This window comes from Cibotium barometz, chromosome 59 (genome assembly GCF_041138505.1).
Source record: "Cibotium barometz isolate CiBa-2024 chromosome 59, ASM4113850v1, whole genome shotgun sequence".
Lineage (NCBI taxonomy): Eukaryota > Viridiplantae > Streptophyta > Polypodiopsida > Cyatheales > Cibotiaceae > Cibotium > Cibotium barometz.
The window spans coordinates 1,419,526-1,428,102 of NC_141104.1; positions in this window are offsets into that span (position 1 = coordinate 1,419,526).

The following is an 8,577-nucleotide window of genomic DNA, read 5'->3' on the forward strand; positions in this document are numbered from 1 at the left end:
CGTTCTTCTGCTTCTGGTTGTGGGAGAGGCCTCCAAGCCACATGGTTCAGTACCTGTGTCATCAGGTATGGGTTGCAAATCTTTGACTGATGGGCCTTAAGGTAGTTCTCCATCTCCCTGTAGATGTAATAGGCCCAATCCTCCTCCTTTTCTTCATGCACCTTTGCTATTCGGTTTAGTGGCACCCTGTTGTACCTATCCACTAGCTTCACTTGCATGATTAGTGACATAGTCCTGCATGCCTTTTCTATGACTTCATCCCTGATGTTCTCGTATTCAGCTCCATTAGAGTTGTAGAAGCTCTTCTTCAACATGGCATCTAGGGACATCTTGTCAAAGGCATGTGTATGTATCTTGACTGATGGTGGGAGCTGTAGGGCCTCACATATTAACTCTTCTGTGATCAATACTTGCTCTGTGGTGCCATCTACTTTTGTCACCGTCCCCCTTTTGGTGGCTTTGTCATACGTCTTTATATATTCTGCACATAGTTTTGTGTCTATGTTCCGGGGGAGAACCTGTGCCATCCTCCTGAGGCCCACCTTCTCAAGCTTGTCTTTAACTTCTACCTCTTCCAGAATCTAGAGGCACACCGAGCTGTGATACTGCAAAGCCACCTTTCCATGCACCATGTGGATCTCTTTTGCTGATGATGGCACCGTGGAAAGCCTAGGCGTATGGACCCAGGTAGTTCATCTTCGGTCCCTGTGTTGGTCTTTTCTTTTCGCTCATCAAGGATCCCATCGCACAGGCCTGTGTCACTGTAGGGGTCTTTGTGGCTTCTGGGTCTGAGCTCGTCGACATTTGTACATGGAAAAAAAATCAGTCCATAGACTGGTGGGGCATGTGCCACGCCTTGTTGTTGTCTTTTTTCTCTCTTTTTTTTTTAAAAAAAATGGTAAGAAGGTTAATTGTGATGGGAAGTGTGTTAGTGGGGTGAGAATGAACGCGGTATGTTAACTGTGATATGACAAGGTCAAATTAAGTACTCTGAAAGTGCAGGTGTTAAAAGCCATGAAAGTGCAAGCCGTGAAGGGTATTCCCGTGAAACGGGGTAAATCTATGCGAGTTAGTTCCGTGAGTTGGATTTCCATGAGTTGGAAATCCGTGAGTTGGATTTCTGTGAGTTAGAAATCCGTGAGAGTTATTTTCGTGAGTTGGATTTCCATGAGATGGAAATCCATGAGTTGAATATCTGTGAGGTGTTAATCTGTGAGTTGGAAATCTGAGGTGAAAATCAGTGAGTTGGATTTCCATGAGATGGAAATCCATGAGTTGAATATCTGTGAGGTGTTAATCTGTGAGTTGGAAATCTGAGGTGAAAATCAGTGAGTTGGATTTTCATGAGGTGGAAATCAGTGAGTTGGATTTTTGTGAGGTTGCAGGTATTTTGGTGTAGCCGCCGTGAGTTTGCAGGTTTTTTGGCGTAGCTGGTGAGTTTGCAGGTGAAGTATTTAGGGTTCGTTTTTTGTAAATTTGATTAATGCATTATTGGATTAGACCACGGAGCGGAGTTTTGTGTAAGGATGATCACGAGGCAATCAATGATGATGACATTGATTGACAATCAAAGACATTTGTTTGAAATGTAGGAACTTTGTTCAAAATGCAATCTCTTGGTAGATTATCCCCTTCATCTAAGGTTATAAACCCTTCCTTCGCTTTGGGCTCTTCATTAATGGGTTCTAAGTTTGGAATTTCTCCCTCACTTCTATCCATGACTATTTTTGGCTCTTTACCCTATGATTGGAGTAAGTTTACACTTCCTATCTCCTTTTTTTCGGCTCTAGCCCTTCGAGTATCGAGATCTTGTTTTCTTAAGCTCAATTCTTGTAGTTGTTGTTCCACCTCAATTCTTTTCAAATTTAATTCTACTTCCTCTGCGGCGGTTGGGAAGAGTTCTTGACCGATCCTGGCTACACTTTCCATGTCTCTTCTCATTCAGGGGGTGCTAGTGTTTGACAGCCTCAAATTTGAAGTTTAGGTAGGTGCTTCTTGCCTTAGACCAAGTCTAGAGCTGGTTGAAGGACCCATGCCCACAGATTGTGCTTCTTCATCATTGCTAGTTTGGAGAGCTAGTTGATGGACCCATGCCCACAGATTGTGCTTCTTCATCATTGCTAGTTTGGAGACCAAAAAATACCCGTGCTATACCAATGATACCGTTGGAGCTGGTAGGTAGGGGAGGGTGGTTTCTCCTCTTTCCCAAACCCAAAGTATCACAACCCTTCTTCCATGGATTCTTCCCTACTAGTTTCGACGATGGTTAGATTCCTTAAGACACTCAATGGAGTGCTTACTAAGTGGCCTGAACCCACACCATTTTTGATAGGAAGATCCTAGGTGATTTGCTACACTATCCTGAAGAGTGAGGTCATATCCAATGAGCTTTCCAGACCTCAAGTGCATGTGAATATTATTTGATAAGCTATTTTACTACCCCAATAAAATTCTGGTTAGATTCTATCGACTTGTTTCTGAGGCCGTGAGATTGCAAAGAATAGCTCATGGTGGAATGAAGTGTCAGAGTATTAATAGTTAACATCCTGAATGATTTTCTTCACTTTCACGTGTTTAAAATTTTTTCTTTGGACTCAAATTTCCACGTTACCTTGTTATGATTTTCAATGTTTTCAAGACGTCCTTAGCCTTAATCCGACAATACTAGGTTCATGAATTGGGTGTAAAATTGCAAAAAAAATTCACGCCGTGAAGGGAAAAGGTTTCACGTCGTGAAAAGCAATTAGTTCGCATCGTGAACTGAAAATGGTTCACGTCATGAAGGTTTTAAAATGGTTCATGTCGTCGTGAAATGAAAACGGTTTCACGCCGTGAAGGACTTTGAAATAGTTCACATCGTGAACGATTTTCTGCACGTTCATGATTCTTAATTTTGTCAGACCCCATGATGGTGTCAGAGGTTTCAGGATAAGGCTACCAATTTTTGGCAAGGTAATCCCATGAATCACGGCGTTGATATCGGAACCATTTCATGGCGTGAAGTTGCAGAAAACGGTTCATGTCATGAACTATTTTCTCATAATTTCACGTGGGAACTTCCCACATGACTAAGGTGATTTTGGGTGCAAAATCCTTATCCAACTGCTTCCAAGATGATTGTGCCATGCCTAAGGAGTGTAATACAAGTTTAAGAAGGCACAGTCAATAGCTCCTTATTTTATCTTTTCTATAAATTTTTGAAAAGAAGAAAAACAGAACACCGGGCCTCCTCGTTCATGTTGATGATTCCGGTGATGCAAACATCTCCCTTGAGGCCTCCAAGATCACTTGAGAAGCTCCAATCCTCCAAGCTCCACCTCCACACTGTCATCGTAGAGTCGCTCGCACCATCACATAAGGCAATCACTCTCTCTCTCCAACACACGCATGCAACATACAAGTATAGAAGAGGCACAAGTGCCAGAATGCTCTCTCTCAATCTCTCTCTCAAAACACAAATAAGAGCTCTCAGTAGCACAAAGGGGGATTGTGTCCATTCATTATGAGAAAATGCCTTATATACAATTGGCCCTTATTCACACTTGGGTGCCCAAAACCTACTTAACTAAGACCTTGGGTGGCCAATATCTCATAATGTATAACTTTTATAGTACCTTTGCATGACACTTATTAATCCCTCAAATGGAGGAGTATACTTGTTAATAGAAAATGGGACTAACAATTCTACATGAAGCAAGTGGAGTACATGACAACCTTGAAGAATCATTGAAGCAAATATCAACAAGGAGGAATCAACGGAATTTCTTTTCACATCATTTGAAAGAATTCATAATTACCCAACCAAGTAAGATCGTTGTGTTGAATTTTTTTTACTGTGTAAGAAACTTTCAATTTTTCTTATTATTAGAGTAAATGGCTTCTCAAGGTGGGAAGGATGAAAATGGAGAGAAGGGGGAAAACCCAATGCCCTCTTTCCACATGGAGGAGGATATTACCCAAAAAAAAAAGAAATAGATATGCAAGATTTAGATCTTAATGAGTATGAGGATATAGAAATGAAAGAAAAAATCTCTAGTATAGAGAATAAACTTGAGAAAATGATGGGTCTTATTAGCTCCTTAATAGAAGGGGAAGGATTGGGAGTAAAAGAAATATCTAAAAATACCATTAATGAGGGAAGGAAAAAAACTCTAAAAAAAGGAAAATGAAACCACAGTTGAAGAGGGTCCCAAAACTAGAGACCAGGGTATGGTATTCAAAGATTTAAAGGCACCCACTTTTAGTGGAGAAGAGAAGGAGATAAATAAAGATGCAGTGCGTATCTTTTTTAAACAAAAATGGCAAGATTTGCATCTTTTAAGAAATGTGCCTAATCATAACCGTCCCATTGAAGCTAGCCTATCCTTACAAGGCAAAGCTTATTAGTGGTGGGATGAGTTTAGCAGAAGCTAGGCAAGTATCCGATTGTTGGGATTTATTCAAGGAATTATTCTTAAAGGAATATCTTCTTGAAAATGAAGAAGATCAAAGTTGGGAGGAGTGGGATAATTGTTCTATGGAACAAAAGAATTTAAATTTCACTCAATATATAGCTTGCTATATAGAGAAATTGTCTTAAAACTTAAAGGCATATACAATTTTCAAAAAGTAAGAGGATTTATTAGAGGCCTAAAAAGGGAGTACAAGAAGGAAGTTCGCTCCAAAGAGCCAAAAAACTTAGATGAGGCTATAAGATTTGCAAAACAATTTAACGATACCATGGGTAATGGTAATCGTAAAGAAAAAGATAAAAAAATTAATATAAGCCTCAAGGAGAAAATTTTAGCTCTAAAAAAAGACAGGGTTTTTTCTTTAAAAAAGATAAACCTTCAAAAAATAAAAAATCTAATCCTAGTAAGTTTCTAAAAAAGCAAGATTTTGAGAGAGCAGTTAAAGAAAAACTTTGTTTCTCTTGTCTTGAGCGCTGGGACATGATAAAAAGCATTGTCCTAAGTCCTAAGAACAAGAACTTACTGGGAATGGTAATGATAAACCTAAAGAAAAATCAGTGAACACTATTCAAGTGTTAAAACTTAAGGATTCTCCTAAATTAAATGGGTCAAGGTTTGTCATTCTGATGAAAAGCATTGTTGTATGGTGGTAAACTCTATGTGGGAACCATCATTTGGACCACATGATTTGGTTTGAGTGCATGGAAATATTAAAGATAAAAAATTTAGAATCCTCATAGATGATATGGGCACACACAACTTTTTAAATTACAACTTAGTTAAGAAACTTAAGTTGCCTCAAGTCCCAAGTTCTCATAAGTATAAAGCATCATTAGCCCCAATGGCTATGATAAAGATGAGTGGGATACTATGGTAAACCAAGTTGGGATAAAGATTCAAGAGTATGAAGCACTTTTTGATTTTCAAGTGATGCGTCTGTCGATCGTATATGTAATTCTTGCGAGAGAATGGTTATTTTCATTGGGGGAAACACTTTCGAGAAAACAGTGTTGCGAAGAGCAAAATAGGTAACTGACGAGGGTTACCTCAAACGATTCCATTCCAAAATGTGTGAAATCTCAAAATGGCTTAAAAACATAGTTTTTTGAAAACACATCTAGAATTCCATATATAAATTTAAAAAATACATGAATTTTACTAATTTTTTCAAGATTGAGAACACGTGTGATTTTCGTAGATTTATAAATTGCTGTTGTTTGTGACATAAAAATAAACTTGACTTACAAAATGACATAGGAGTCTACATAACTTAAAGAAATATCAATCTTTTTCAAATAAAAATTTATTTTATAAATTTCATGAATGTTAGACACTTTTTTTAATGGACTTTCTTGGGACAAATTCTACCACTATGTATAAATATGCACATTATTTGATAAGCACTCAAAAAATATTAGAATACATAACAATATAAGCTCTATAATTTATGAAAAAATATATAAACATCCTTGAGTCTATTTCTAGACCCAAATCTATTTCTAGACCCAAATAGTAAAGCCTTTAGTATATACTTACCTTGATAGTTTGCATGACATAATTATTTGCTCTATTATTTATAAGCAGATATAGTGGGCATGATATATAACCAATGCTAAGTGTTTAAAGAGGTTAACTTATAGGTGTGCAAAGGTAGACTTGTATTCATATATATATCTAGAAGATGGTAACTATGGAGGCTCTGAGTAAACCTAAGCATGTTAAAAGAGTAGAAAATTGAAATATGTTTTTAGCAGGACAATCTTAGAGAGGCAAACATCATATAGCCTATGGGTGTAAATTTCGACCCACATAGGCATTTTTTTTCATGAAGGAAATTTTTGTTATGCAATATGGATAAGGGTGGTGGGAAGAAATTGTAGCCTATATCATGTACATATGTGGTGGTGGCAAAATTTCATAGTATGTATATGTTGATGTTTAATCATTATCATGAACGTAGGTAATGGTATATCTAAGAGTAGTGAAGGAATGAGCTCTAGTTATAATTATTTAGAGTACATGTGAAGGATGCTGAAAGATGGTATGTCTAAGGGTAGTGTAGAATGAACTCTGGTTATAATTATTTGGAGGACATGCAAAGGATGCTGACAGATGCAATCTTCGCGTCGCGACATTGTCTTTGTGTATAAAGAGAAAAGAGAGGAGCTTTGGGCTTCTAGAATGGTGGTAGAGAAGAGCTTGGAGCTTTCACGATGATGGTAGATTCAAGGTCCCCCATGCTGGAGAGCATACTACTGCACATAGGCATGGCAGAGTCCAGGCTCACATGCACCCCCCTCCTCGACATAGATGGTCGCACCACGTGTATTTGCTTATAGTTCTTCAACTTTAAAATTGAATTGTAGAACAAAAATTAGGATTGGTGAATCAATCGATTCGTGGTATTTTAAATCAATGGCACATTTGGATTAAAACCAATGGATTCCAGGTCATAATGAATTATCTCATCTAGCTCTTCTGTTATCATGATTTTTTGGCATCTACTATGTAGCAATATTATTTATGATACAAAGGTTACATGATTACATAGACAAGCATTTTTTTTAATGACCTCCTCTCAAATTTGTAGTCAAAGGTTGCGACTATATGTCTTTTTCAGGTCCTTAGCTGCCGTAAACCTATGTTCTACTTATATCACCTTATCCTAGGTATATTTTTTCTTTGATTCTATGATTTATAAGTTTTTTAAATTTTTTTGAGATTTTATTGGCTACTATCTACTATTTGGAATGAGATTTTATAGATTTATTGGTGATAAAAATAAAAATAATTCTCATAAAAAATGTAAAAATATTTCAAAGTTAAGAAAAACAGCACTCTAAAAGTTGATTTTTTGCATCAAAGTTAATGCAAAACATCAACTTTTCCACACAACTCAATGTTTTGCATCAAAATTGATGCAAAACATCAACTCTACAAAACTTGATGTTTTGCATCAAGTTTCAGATGCTCCAGAGAAGAAAGTTGGAGGATGGGAGGTTGATTTTCATAAACGGCCTATTTTAGTTCCGTCCACGATTGCATTCTCAGATGACATATTCCACAAATTTTGAGTACCAACACGACTATGTTTCGACATGATATGTAGACGTCACAAAGCGATTTGCTGCACATCAGCAAATCGCTTTGTGATGTCTGCATATCGCATCAAAACATAGTCGTGTTGATATTTAAAATTTGTGGAAAAGGTCGTCTAAGCATCTCAATGCAGACGGAATCGCTAAAATAGGCTGTTTGTGAAAATGGACCTCTGATCCTCCAACTTTCTTCTCCGGAGCATCTGAAACTTGATGTGCAAAACATCAAGTTTTGTGGTAGACTTGTTGTTTTGCATCAACTTTGATGCAAAACATCGAGTTGTATGGAAAAGTTGATGTTTTGTATCAACTTTGATGCAAAACATCGAGTTGTGTGAAAAAGTTGATGCTTTGCATCAACTCGAAAACATCAACTTTTAGGCTAGGAGTTTTGCATCGAGTTGATGCAAAACATCAAGTTTTCCACACAACTCAATGTTTTGCATCGAGTTAATACAAAACATCAAGTTTTATGAAAAAGTTGATATTTTACATCGATTTGATGCAAAACATCAACTTTTCCATAAAACTTAATGTTTTGCATCAAAGTTGATATAAAACATCAAGTTTTGTGAAAACATCAAGTATTGTAAAAAAGTTGATCTTTTGCATAGAAAGTTAATGTTTTGAATATAAAGTTAATGTTTTACATCAACTTGATGCAAAATATTAAATTTTCATAAAAGTTGATGTTTTGTATCAAGTTGATGAAAAACATTAACTCTTAGCTGACAAATTCTAACTCAGCATTAAGTTGGCCACAAATGTTGTAGCTAAAACATCCTTAATACGTGTAGTAACCAGTAGGATTCAAACCTAAGTCCCTACCTGATATTTTACAAAAAAGTATTTTGGAAAGTATAAACTTTTGTTTCTTAAAGAGAGCTTTTCCATACTTTGTAAGCTCATTTAATAACTAAAATTACCATTTAACCCTTTTCTGTCACATCAATGACACATCTTCTTTAAAAATGAGTGTGGAATTATTTTTCAAAATTTGACAACTTTTAAATAGATTATTCATAATA